This window comes from Sitophilus oryzae, unplaced genomic scaffold, assembly GCF_002938485.1.
Source record: "Sitophilus oryzae breed Bouriz unplaced genomic scaffold, Soryzae_2.0 scaffold_811_pilon_pilon, whole genome shotgun sequence".
Taxonomy (NCBI): Eukaryota; Metazoa; Arthropoda; class Insecta; order Coleoptera; family Curculionidae; genus Sitophilus; species Sitophilus oryzae.
In genome coordinates, this window is record NW_022147430.1 from 1,760,416 (window position 1) to 1,774,586 (window position 14,171).

At 37.6% G+C, this 14,171-nt stretch overlaps 1 pseudogene; it reads right to left on the reverse strand.

Annotated features, from left to right (window-relative positions):
- Window positions 1-7,375: 7,375 nt before the first annotated feature.
- Window positions 7,376-14,171, reverse strand: part of LOC115889194 — a 32,877-nt pseudogene continuing 26,081 nt past the window's right edge.

The window sequence follows — 14,171 nt, forward strand, 5'->3', positions numbered from 1 at the left end:
ATTGGTAATAGATAACGGATTACTTCGCCGTGTGATTGAGAGACCAGAGGGACAAGAAGAGAGAAGGCAGATCGTCATTCCAAAGAAGAGGGTCCCGGAAGTCTTGGCGTAAGTTCACAATGGAACCAGCGGTGGACATCTAGGTGTTAGCAAGACCCTTGGCAAGCTGCGTGAACGGTTCTATTGGGTGAACTGCACAGAAGACGTTAGGGCCTGGTGTAAGAAATGCGACGTTTGCGCTGCTATCAATGGACCACAAAAGCGTGGTAAAGCTCCAATGCGCCAGTACAATGTAGGCAGTCCTTTCGAACGAATAGCGATCGACGTGGCTGGTCCTTTCCTGGAAACGAACGATGGCAACAAATACATTGTGGTAGTAATGGATTACTTCAGCAAATGGGTCGAAGCCTACGCGTTGCCAAATCAAGAAGCGTCCACCATTGCTGATGCCCTTGTTAAGGAATGGATCTGCAGGTTTGGTGTTCCCATGGAGCTGCATTCAGATCAGGGAAGAAACTTTGAGTCCAATCTGTTCCAAGGCGTCTGTGAGGTCCTTAACATCTGCAAGACCAGGACGACTGCTCTGCATTCACAATCCGATGGTATGGTTGAACGCATGAACAGAACCATCAACCGTTATTTGGCCAAAGTAGTCTCTGACCACCAAAGAGACTGGGACAAATTTCTTCATCTGTTCCTGTTGGCCTATCGTTCATCCGTCCAAGAATCTACAGGGCAAACTCCAGCCAGCATTGTTATGGGACGGGAAGTGCGCCTATCTTGTGATCTGAAGTTTGGTTGCCGACCGGGAGAAGATGTCGCTGGAGAAGATTATGTCCACACACTACGTCAAAGGATGGACGACATCCATCAGCGAGTCCGCCTAAATATTCAAAGCGCTAGTGACCGAATGAAGGAGCACTACGACATTCAAGCTGAGCATGTGGGATACCAACCAGGGAATTTAGTGTGGCTATACAACCCGCAGAGACATCGTGGGTTATCTCCGAAGCTACAATCCTCGTGGGAAGGGCCATACGAAGTCATGTATAGGATTAATGATGTCGTATACCGTATCAGAAAATTGCCAAAAGGAAAACCGAGGGTAGTCCATTTCAACCGTTTGAGCCCCTACCAAGGCGAAATAGAAGATCGTGCTGGGACCGTGAGAACCTGCAGCTTTGATCCCCCTGATTCGGAGATGTCCTTTGACGATTTCATGGCCCGATACAACAGCAGTGAGAAGGCTCGCTATGGTGTAACCAAAGAAGAACAACGAGACCTCTTTTCCGTGCCTCCTGATTATTCGCTCGCTCACTGTGTGGCCCGAGATTTGCGGATGTCCAGAGGAATCGCTCCGACGTTCAATGAGAAGTTTGGGCGTGTCGGAGAACTACGCCGACAGGATCCAGAGCTGGAAGCGTCTTGAGGCTAACCGACAATGCACATGGTCAAGCAAGACACATCTTCTACCTGGTCACCAAGGAATGGTCCCCGAGTAAGCCGACTTATCTCAATCTATGGAAGACCCTGAATGAACTGAGAGAAGCCCTGCTAAACAACAACGTTGCACGATTAGCAATTCCGAAGCTGGCGTGTGGACTTGATGGTTTGAGTTGGCGTACAATCCGGAACATGATTGAAGTCTTGTTCAGATTTACGGGAATCGAGATCCTTGTTTGCTGCTACAACCCAAAGCTGAGATCGGGAGAGAAAACTGTAGACTGCTATTTTTACCAGACCTCGCAATGTACCAGGGGCCAGCTTTGCAAATACCTTCATTCACCGTGTACATCTCGGGACGAGCATGTACCTAAGAAGGGGGCAGTGTTGCGGACCGGTGTGGACTCGACCTAACCTAACTATATAGCCCGCCCTCGGATAACCTTAACATTGCATTAAAGAATAGACACCGTAATGATTCATTCGTTCGAGAAGAATTGAGTCCCACTGGAATGGACTAGTACATACGAGAACATTCTAAAAAGTCTTTTATCGTTATTGTTTTTGTTAATTAGTGTTAAATAAATAGTGTTTAAATAAATTGTGACTTTCTATCCACACGGAACCGACGAAAAACGTAACAATATTATAAGAAGTTGGTGATTTTAAAAGATAAATTTACAATAAATAAGCAAATTTACTGTGATGTAACATTTTTTAAATAAATTCACAAAAAATATTGGTGAATATAAAGATATATATTATAATCATATAGACTTAATTATAACATATTTACATATTATATGCCACAAATTAGCCATACAGCGATTTTACAAACGAGTTGTAAAACTAAAGAACGATGGTAAATATACTACAATAATAATATGTGGTAAGAAATAACCCTCGCTATTTCTATAAAATTCACAAATTAATTTTTTCAGTGTACTCTCGAGAGAATAACTATAATATAATAATAATAATAATAGCTCCCGTGTATAGCGTTTGACGCCTTGGAAGTAGCAAGGTACAGCTTGCCATACTAGAGCCGTTTGGTATACAAGGAAGGTAATGTGGCTAGCACTACGCTTCAACCGCCTATTATTACCTCAGTATTGTGCATCCCAAGTACTCCTTTAAGGCTGAGTCGACCTAGGTACCCAAACTATTTTTATTTTAATAAAAATAGTCGGCTGATTAAATGCCGGGTGTGGGATTCGAACTCACTACCTTGAGATTGGTAGACGAGAGCCTGTACCTCTACGCCACCGGGCACCTAACTATAATATCCAGACAGAAATAAAAACATTCCTGTAAGTTTATATATACAGGGTGGCGCCAATGTTTGAAATATTTTTGAAGACAATTTAAAAAAAAAATGCCAGATCCGGCAGTAATTATAGACGTGAAGAGAGCCCGATGCCACAACGCGCCATCGATTATAAACAAATCATTCCAGACCGATCCGAATTCAAAGCTTTGTTTATCCGTTTAAGATCGTTTAATTGCTTTACAAATAAATTTTTAGTAATTGTAGTAACATATTTCATTTTTTGTATGTTATTTTTGGACGGCTCGCCATTACTCTGACGACTTGTTTATTGCTTTATATATAATTAATTATGTTTACGTCATATTTTTTCGTTGTCTGTTTAATACTTCTTATGAAAATATATTTACTGTCGGCTTGAATTTCACTATAAGGCCAGGTAAGGTAAAGTTTAGTTTTAACTTGCTGTTTTGTATGAAAATTTATTTCCGAAAGTAATTTTAAGATGTTGGCAGTGCCGTTTTCTCAATTAATGCACATGCATGTTCGGTCTTCCGGTATACCGGTACCAGGATCGGTACTTTTGAAATATCCCATGGAAGACCAATGATAGACTTATGATAATATGAAAATCAAAATAACCTGTATAAAACGATTTCGGTACCGGTTTTTGTGCAAAGCTGATTGTGTTCTACTCTAGGTACCGTATGATCGAAAAAAAAAACTGCGTCAGCGATGGCTATGAAATGAAGATAACTGTCATTTAAATGTAAAATTATATGGGGAATGTAATTGAACGATAATACGGTCAGGAACAGGCAATGTAATTTATTTTGATGTATGTTTAAGACATATTGCTAGTTTAGTTTGGTCTAGTAATCTAGACTTCTTTTTTTACTACATTCAAAATTCCATTAAACCATCTTACTCATGGATCACTCATGTATATTATATAAATCAAAATGTCCGTAAAATTCTGGCCGATATTCAATAGTGTCTACTCTATTATTTAAAATATGTAAAATAGTGTCTTATTTTCGTTCCATTTATATCCCCAAGAAAGAACAGCAGCTTTCGGTAATTTCTCCATTTGTGATAAGTAAAGAGAATGTTGGACAAGAAATCAAGAATATGTCGGAAATGTGAAAATAAACAATTAGAATCTTAAGTTAAATCAGTAACGTTATAACGGTAATGGACAGATTTACGATATATTCCGAGAAATCTATTACGATTAATCTATACTAAATCCTATTACGTTATCGTACTTACTTAACTTTGTCTGTAAAGTTTCTCAATCGAGAACTTCCTATTTACATTTTTATGCTCACTGGCACAACAACCAAAACTATTATTTCGGTCTTTCTGATATTTTGGTTTATGCGGTCCAATCGGTCTTCCGGTCCAGCCGGTATACCGGTGTAGTATCGGTCCCACCGATCAAATTGTTGGAATCGGTACACTGGTTGCACGGGTGAATGGGGAAGTGAAAACCGGCCCGGGAAAACAGGCAACCGGCCCAAATCCACAAAAACAAAATGTCCGTAACAAAGAAATATATTTTATTTATTAATATACTATTTTAAGTAAGGATGTTTTTCGCTCGTGCGAAAAAGCACTTTTCCCTCCGGTTTTTTAAAAACAAATTAAATTGTCTTGATCAAAATTTTCATAAAGATCAATATTGAGTCGGACATCTGAATTTTTACTACCAAATGGCTCAGGGTTCTACTGCTTTATTTCCATTATCGATAACAGTAATTTGATCTTGAACAGGCTACGATTTTGAGTCACGATTTTGAGAAACTTTAAGACTTCCTGATTCATTCAGTTCATCTGACCCAATCCTCTGTGAAATACCTTATTTTTAGCTTTTCAGGTATATACTTTCTTACAAATTGTAGAAAGAAATTCCCTCTTTTCTGGTACAGCAGCAATCTCGTCGTGTATACGTGTTTTTAACTGAATGAACCGCGGTCGCCATTAAAACTGCTGCATTTTTAGGTTATTATACAGTTCTTATCACGAAACTTTTCCACTTACTTTTCTACATTTGGCATCTTGTATGATAATGCCATGACTAAAACGAAAAAAACCTAGGCAATACCTAGGCAGTGGATGTAAATGTGTTCTGATGTAATGCTATGTTACAGTCCATAATAAGAATATTTGGATTTTCGAGACATGTTAATATTTTATTATCTAATCTAGTTTAAACCTTATTTAACTCTTCTCTGCTGTCTCAGTAATTTTTAGTATAGTCTATAAAATGAATAACTTTGAATTTTGACCGTTATTGTTTACCAACATGGCAAATATAAAATCCCTCTATCAAAAAAGTTACTGATATTCTTTAAATTGAGTGCCTGAATGAATCAGATAGGTAACTCTTTTTACTTTCGTGAAATAGAAAAGGGAAATAATAAAACAAGTGACAGTTCTTCCTCTTCTTGCAAAAATCAACACGAAATGTCATAATTGACAAAAGTAAAATGTCATCAGCTTTTGACATTTCAAAATATTAGACCAATGCCGTCTCTAATAGAACAGCCTCGGAGAAAGATTTATGACGTCACGCTAGTTAGATACTACGGATTAATAAATATGTTGGAGAATACATGGAAACATAATTATTTCTCGTATTTTTGGTTTGTATTTTAAAAATGATATAGTTTACTTAAAATATACATAATACACAGTTAATAAATACAATATAATATATACATATTTATAGTAATAAATACTTTGGCAAATAAACTATGAACCACACAAATGCAGCAAATGCTTTACAATATACAAATAATGAATAGGTGGTACATAAGATAATGGGTAAAATGCAAAATATATTTTAAATTTTGGGGTTCGAAAATCGATCTAATTTAACAAAAAACATTCAATATCTACTAATAGTGATGTATTATTATTTGCATTCACAAAATTTATTTATATATTATAATGTTTACTGCAATAAATAAACTAATATAAACTTGTCAAAAGATGACCACATATTTTTTTAAATTATTATTTTTAACACAAAAACTATCTACATTGACTATGGAGTACGATTTCAGCCATATTGTAAAACATTTGCTGCATTTGTATGGTTCATAGTTTTATCTGCCAAAGTATTTATTACTATAAATAGGTATATATACTGTATTTATTAACTGTATATTATGTATATTTCATGTAAACTATATCATTTTTAAAATACAAACCAAAAATACGAGGAATAATTATGTTTTCCATGTATTCTACAACATATTTATTAATCCGTAGTATCTAACTAGCGTGACGTCATAAATCTCGCTCCGAGGCTGTTCTATTAGAGACGGCATTGCGTCAGCATGGCCGCAAGTTGCTAACCTAATAAAATTAACATTAGAAAAGCCCGCGGGAACTGTCAAATTCAAAGTTATTCGTTTTACAGACTATAATTTCATTTTAGCAACATTTTAAACAACAATTTAGACTTTAGTTAGCTTTTAGTTCTCAGACTTGGCTTTTAGTCCGTCCCCAATTCAAACGAAGCATAGAGATAGCCATCTTTATGTCCTCTCTGTCAACCGCAGAGTTAGCGTCAAATTCGTCTACCTTTCTTCAAAGGGGAGCTCGAAAAACATTGCACCGAGGCCCCCAGTTGTCAATCTACGCTACCGTATTCTTAGTATACACTTAGATCGAGACTATTTAAATTTACCTAATGCTATTATTTGAAACTCAGCAACGGCTAAAAATTTAAGAACCCTTTAAATACAAAAAATGTTTACCTTTTAATTCTACATCTGAAAGAAAAATAATATACAAGGTGTTGCATTAAAAAAAAATGAGATACAATATTTTAAATATTACGATTTTGGTGACGCCTTAAAAAATATCCTGTTTACGATAAAGTAAATTTTTCTACACGAATTTATTCTGGTATCCTTCGTGTTTAAGAAAACATAGCTAAGTATTAATAAAGTTATATTCACTCTAGTTTTTTACCACCTTTCGTATATAATGTTTTTAACCAAAGTTTTAGTAAATAAGAAATAGAATGGCCACACCGCAGTGTGCTTTAAATAAAAACGGTGTACTATATGCAGAATTTTATGCCGAATCCAGTTATGTACAGAAAATTAAACTTGTTTTAAATCAAAAAAAGTTGTAGAAAATCTCTGAAATAGATAATAATATAAAAATATAAAAAAATACTCGATGATCATTTTTTTTATTTTATTTTATTGTAAACTCAAATTTTCCTAAATACATATCTGTGAAACTATAGCGAGTGCCAGGACTATACCTTGCCTAGTTAATAGACCACAACTATACAGCTACGTCAGTGGTCACGGGAGGCGACAACAAGGTCATATAAAGTGGCAGAAAAAGAACAAAGGATTTGACAAGGAGTAAAACTACTAGTTTCCTTATACTATGGTTTTACCTACAACCGCAAAAATAAGAAAATGCTGTTTTAATTTTCGTTTATTAGTCGCCCACCTTTAACACCTTTAACTAAGACATTTGTCACATTTTTTTAATTATAATTGTGACAGACAGACCTTAGACCTTTCAGTTAGACCTTCACTATTATCATCGTCATCATCATCAGCAGCAGGAATTATTTTGAATAAGTGTAAAGCCGGGTCTCCACCAAAGCAACATTTGTCGGCGACTGTGCGAAAGTCGAATGCGTCTCCACCGAATCAACTCCTATCAGTAACTTTATCGGGTATATTTTGCCATTTGTACTCGTGTAGTTCACAGGGCCAGAAGTTTTTGTTTGATTCTGTTGCTAAAAATAAATTCGGTATGGAGTGGAGCAATGATAAAACAAGAAATCTGATTGAAAAATATCAAGCCCACCCCGAACTTTGGGACACTAAGCATACTTGGTATAAGAACAGAAATAGAAAGTATAATGCCTGGAATGATATTGCAACTAGTTTAGAAGTGGAGAGGGTGGAAGTTGAGAGAAAGTCAAAAAGTCAACTGAACGCATTCTTAGAAAATTCTTGAAACTACTTTTTTTTCATTGTGGAGCGGATTTAAGTCATCCATACAAAGATCAGTGAACAAACCACTACCATTACAAAATAAAAACACTAAATCACCACAATACACCAAAACACTTTTACTTTTACACTGGACGCGCGTTTCGCTAACCATGTTAGCATCATCAGCAGATGATTATAAACTGAGCGGTGTGGCTCTCTGAATTTTTATGGTTCACAGTTTATTTGCCAATTATTTATTACTATATATAAGTATATTAAAATTATATAAGGATTCTTGCCACTTAACTGCTAATATAGAAATTTAATTCTACGCTGTGTTTGTCATAATGCGGATCAACCTGCTCTCACTACCGGTTTCGGAGCCCTACTCCATCATGTTTTGGTGTCATTAAGTGCAAGAATCCTTATATAATTTTATTATATACCTCTACTACAAGAAATTTGTTTTCTATTTTATAATTTGGCTTGCCTGAAAAAAGCCTTTTTACCATCCTTTTACTATCGATAGTTGCGCCTCGGTGGTACGAAAGTACTACCATTGCACGCAGGCCGCTATCTCCCGTTCGGGACTTAATATCTAACCGATACTTTCCGACAAGTCGGAATTAACTATCTCTGCGCTGTGGTTGTCATTTTGTGGATCTCCCAAGCTCACCTGATGATGGAGTAGGGCTCCGAAACCGGTAGTGAGAGCAGGTTGATCCACATTATGACAAACACAGCGTAGAATTAAATTTCTATATTAGCAGTTAAGTGGCAAGAATCCTTATATAATTTTAGTATATACCTCTACTGCAAGAAATTTGTTTTCTATTTTATAATTTGGCTTGCCTGAAAAAAGCCTTTTTACCATCCTTTTACTATCGATAGTTGCGTCTCGGTGGTACGAAAGTACTACTATTGCACGCAGGCCGCTATCTCCCGTTCGGGACTTAATATCTAACCGATACTTTCCGACAAGTCGGAATTAACTGTCTCTGCGCTGTGGTTGTCATTTTGTGGATCTCCCAAGCTCACCTGATGGAGTAGGGCTCCGAAACCGGTAGTGAGAGCAGGTTGATCCGCATTATGACAAACACAGCGTAGAATTAAATTTCTATATTAGCAGTTAAGTGGCAAGAATCCTTATATAATTTTATTATATACCTCTACTGCAAGAAATTTGTTTTCTATTTTATAAGTATATTTTAACTAAATTTTATTCTTGGTTTGAGGTCGTGTGTAATTAATAAAAATTATTCAAGTTACTCATTTTCAAAAAGACCAAGTTAATGGTCGAAACGTGTTGTTTTATCAATAAATAATAATTAATGGATTAAATCTCTAACATATTTATTTACACCTGACCTCAAACCAAGAATAAAATTTACTTAAAATATATTTCATAAGGTCAAAGAGTAATTAAAACTAAAATAAATAAGTACATATATTGTATTTATTAACTGTATATTTATGTATGATTCATGTAAACTATATTATTAAAATACAAACAAAAAATCTGAGCAATAATTATGTTTTCCATGTATTCTACAACATATTTATTAATCCGTAATATCTAACTAGCTTGACGTCATAAGTCTCGCTCCTAGGCTATTCTAGAGAGGGCAAGGCTACGATGCCGCAGAGCAATACTCGATTCTCGTGGTACCGAGTGACGCCGGCTGCAAGGTCTTTCGTGGTAGTATGTGAATATTTTTTCGTATTCTCTAGGCAAGGTCAAAAGTTTCGGCGGAAGTCACACAGAATGTGAATCAATTAAGAAGCTCCTAGCTGCTATTTGACTTTTCGATACAAAAGATGCGAATTCATTGCACCATAATTGTGGAGAAAACCTATACATATCGGTACCCTGTGGCCAATTCAATGCTACGTCAGAGTTAAAACAATCCCAGTCCATGGACTCCGTTATCAGCTCCAAATAATACACCTAACGCACGGATTAACTCTGTAGCGTCCCGATTTCTGGCAATGACTGTTGGTAAATATGAAACTTCAACAACGAACTTCTGACCTTGCTGCCCCAAAACATTTATATATTGGTATCCTCTGTGGCAAATCCGCCGGCAGTTTTATCATCGTCATCCATGTAGAGATCGGTGTGGCCTAGACACTCGTTCACTAAACCTAAGGCATCACAGACATTCTTACGAGTGTACCCTTCTCCCTTTTCTGGTGATAATATTCTCCCTTTTCTGGTGATAAAGACTGCGATCTTAACGAGGTTAGATATGAGTTGAGACAGTCCAAATGTAGATGGTGCCCGCAAGTTTGAACATGCCCGTCCCTCCCATCCAGTGTTTATGGAGAGAAACCACGATTGCGGATTGAAATGCATGTCGAATTCCTCAGCTCTTCTGTCCATTTCCGCTGCCAAAATGTCGTCTTTCCTGAGTTGTTTTTTTTTCATTGTCACAAGTGGGTAGTGTAGTTCTTTCAGGCTGACCATACCGTCTCCCGTGGCCTATAACGCTGGTAGCTTGAATTAAAACTACCAAACCCATAGGTTTTTCTTCTGTACTTGGCGAGCTTATGTTACATATAACGCAGTCGTATTCTTGTTTGCGCGTTCTCTTCCCTTTCCATTTTCTCTTGTTCGCGTTTCCACAACTCGTTTCGCTTTTTGGTGAACTCCGCCATCAGATTTTGCTGTCTCTCTGTGGCTCTCCCCTGTCTCTCTTCGCGCTGTCTGTTCTCTCTCATTTTCTTCGTTTTTTCGTTCTCCTCTCGAATCCCTGACAGTTGAGAGTGTAGTTTTAATAACAAGGATACGATGCTTTCGTTTACTTCTATCGATGGCTGATTTTCAGGAAATTCCCCAGTTGGCAATTTCCTCGTCTTGTAGGGGTTTTTCTTCCTAAAACGGTAGACGTCGAAGGCAAGGCTTTGGTTTTCGCTAAATCCCTCCTCCTTTGGAACAGGTCCGACAGCAATTTCCTCGGTCTTGCTTTGGACTTGACCATCAATGCTGGAAGATACGCAGGAGATGGTAAAGCTTGTGACGCTGGTGTGTGGTCAGAATTCGATTCTGCACTGCTAAGTTGATGCTAGAGCTTTCATTCCAGATAGAGCCACTCTCAGATCATCTACTTCCATGGGTTCTATCGAAGGTAAAGCCAAACAACCGGAAATTATTTCAACTGTCAGGAACGATTATTTCTTCATCGACGGAATTTGAGGATCCTGTATACCAGTATAATAGCTTTTCAAGGCGTCAAATTATTTTTTTCTTGATTATGCTGTATTACAATGATTTGCTGTATTGCAATAATTTGCTTTATAGTCTGTTATTGCAAATGTTGTATTATCGAAAGAGCAGCATTTGTTGTGGCCCTGAAGAAACCATCTTACACTCAGCAGCTCCCGAGCTCAATCTCGAAGCTAACTTTAGACGAATTTGTTGTTTGATAGGTAGCTTTTGAGACGCTTTCTGCTGATTCGTAGCGGATATCAAATTTAAAGGTAGCTGCTTAGATTGAGTACTATATTTGGCCCTTTTGTTTTCTTTTTTTTATCACTTGCTGATGCTAAGTGACTCGTCGAACTTTGTGTAGAACTCAAGGCCGATGCTGCCGACGAAGTGTCTGATGACTAAGGACTACTTTCTTCGGAATTGTCTTTACTGCTGTCATCCAACTAACCTGTCACTGGTATGGCCACGTTGGAAGAGATAAGTAGACCTTGACTTGTAAGTACTCACATTATTTGCTCCTGTAATCGAAGCAAATCTTTTCGTTTTTTTCCCATTCTTTTTCTTCTTGTTCTCTAGTAGCCGCCCAAGAAGCTTTTTCCCCGCTGATTTTATCCTGTAGATTTCTTTTCCAAGATTAGATAACTATTCCAACGGTTGATTGTGACGATACTGCTTATCACATCCTTTAACGTTTACCATTTGAGCTTGTAAACTTCCATTTCTAGTCATCAATTGAGAAATGATCACAGAACAATGTGTATACGTAGTGACTAAGTTGAATGGCGGCATATTGTTGTTCTCGGTCCAAAGACAGCAAGGCTGGTGCGTCAGGCGGAGCTGTTAATTGTTGCGAGTTGGCCAATTGCGTGACTTGAGCCAGTTGAACCTGCTGTTGGTGGTGGCGCTGGATCTGCTTCGCCGATTACTGATGTTCGTTATTCAAGGAGGAGCCGTTTTGATCAAGGATTAGGATCAAGGATCAAGGTTTCCAGTTATCACACACTTTCTATGCGAAAAGTTTTGAATCGAATATCGAAGAGTCTTGAATCGGCAGGGGTGCCCCCGGTTGAGCTCTGTAACAGCTTCTTTCCCATGGCTTTCAAGTGAACCTGGTTATTGTCAACGTCGCCAAAAGTCTCAGCACGTTTAGGTAGTATAGGAGAAATGCATGTTTCGCGCTGGCGTTCCTCTGCCGAGCTCACGCTTCCCGACAAATTCGCCCCAGTGGCGTACAGGGAACTCTCCATATGATTTACTTCCTGTACACCTTCTTCTGGACAATTTTGAACAGCATTCTCTATATCTTGTATCCAAACTTGTTTATCTTTCGGCTTATGAACTTTAAACTCAAACATTTCTGGATCAGCAGGGTTGGAAGATATCAAATAAATTCCTCTGGACTCTTGTCGTGCCTTTTCTCTTACTAGTAACTTTTCTAGAGAGACTACGTCAGCATTATTGTCAGGCGTAAAGAAGCTATACTTATGCGAATTCTACTGAAGGAAAACGAGATCTGATAATACTATTACCAAGACTACTTGCATCTTCCCCCTTCCTTGCATCAGCATTGCTACTCCTTCGAATTTCACAGACCTGTTTCTTTGCAATTTATCAGATTTTTTAAACTTATGTCCTCGATGAATTGTAAATGATTTTACGTCAATTCTATGATATATTTATGATTTTCTGTCCTCTTTTTTCTTTTCTGCGAGCTCACGCGTCCCGACAAATTCGCCCCAGTGGCGTACAGAGAACTTTCCATATGATTTACTTCCTGTACACCTTCTTCTGGACAATTTTGAACAGCATTCCCTATATCTTGTATCCAAACTTGTTTATCTTTCGGCTTATGAACTTTAAACTCAAACATTTCTGGATCAGCAGGGTTGGAAGATATCAAATAAATTCCTCTGGACTCTTGTCGTACCTTTTCTCTTACTAGTAACTTTTCTAGAGAGACTACGTCAGCATTATTGTCAGGCGTAAAGAAGCTATACTTATGCGAATTCTTCTGAAGGAAAACGAGGTCTGATAATACTATTACCAAGACTACTTGCATCTTCCCCCTTCCTTGCATCAGAATTGCTACTTCTTCGAATTCCACAGACCTGTTTCTTTGCAATTTATCAGATTTTTTAAACTTATGTCCTCGATGAATTGTAAATGATTTTACGTCAATTCTATGATATATTTATAATTTTCTATCCTCTTTTTTCTTTTCTGCTTCCTGAGAGTCCACTTCAACTAGAATTTATTTGACCTAACCGAAGGCTCTTGTTTTTGGCGATTTTCAGAGTCAAATTTTTTTCAGAAGTTAAAGGTACTCCAAATCCACTCAGTTTACTTGCACTTCGAGCACCTTTGTTTTTTACGTTGACGCATTCAACAATGTTATCCTTAATTAACAAGTGTTCCGGTGAACTGTCGTTCCACAAGTTTCGCAATATAAGGCTAGTTGCACAGATCGCATATTTGAGAGGATTCGTAGCAAGCTGATACCCATCGATGAGCAAACTTCTTGGTTTTGTCCTTCTTCTTAGTAGCTACTTCTTGGTTTTGTCCTTCTTCTTAGTAGCTATTAATTGTTTTGGTCGGGTTTTTTGAATTAAGCTTGCTTTTTAGTACCTTTTTTAGTCGCGTTTTGAATTGATCAGTAAGCATTTTCTTGATTTTGCTATGTGCAATCTTGTTTGTCTGCAGTACTCCAAGGTATTTGTATGGATCATGGGACATCGATGCTATGGCTTTTGTTTGGGTTCAATTGAAATTCAGGTCCCTTAATCAGTTTTCTTCTCTCTACGATTACTGATTGGCACTTTTTGACCCCTGGGTCAGTGCTCATCTGATAGGTGGGTTTTAGGGCAGCGTCTAGTTGCTTTTGGTTTGTTGAGTAGATTTTTAAGTCGTCCATGAAGAGCAAATGGCTGATAACTTTTGAACTTTTTCCGAATTTTAGGGTCAAACCGAACCCTGTTTCTTTGTGTTTCGGATATTGGGTTCAGAGCAAGGCAGAACCATAATGCAGACAAGGAGTCCCCGTGAAAGATTCCCCGCTGCAATTTTATAATTTCAGATTCTATATTTGACTCTTGATGTTTGATACTTAGTGAAGTATTCCATTTAGTCATAGTATGCTGTAGGAAATTTATGATTATTGATATTGTCAATCTCCAGCACTTTTAGAAGCCAGATGTGAGGTATTGAATCGAAGGTCTTCTGGTAATCTACGTATGCCATGCACACGTTTTTTTGCCTTTGGCGTGCTGGC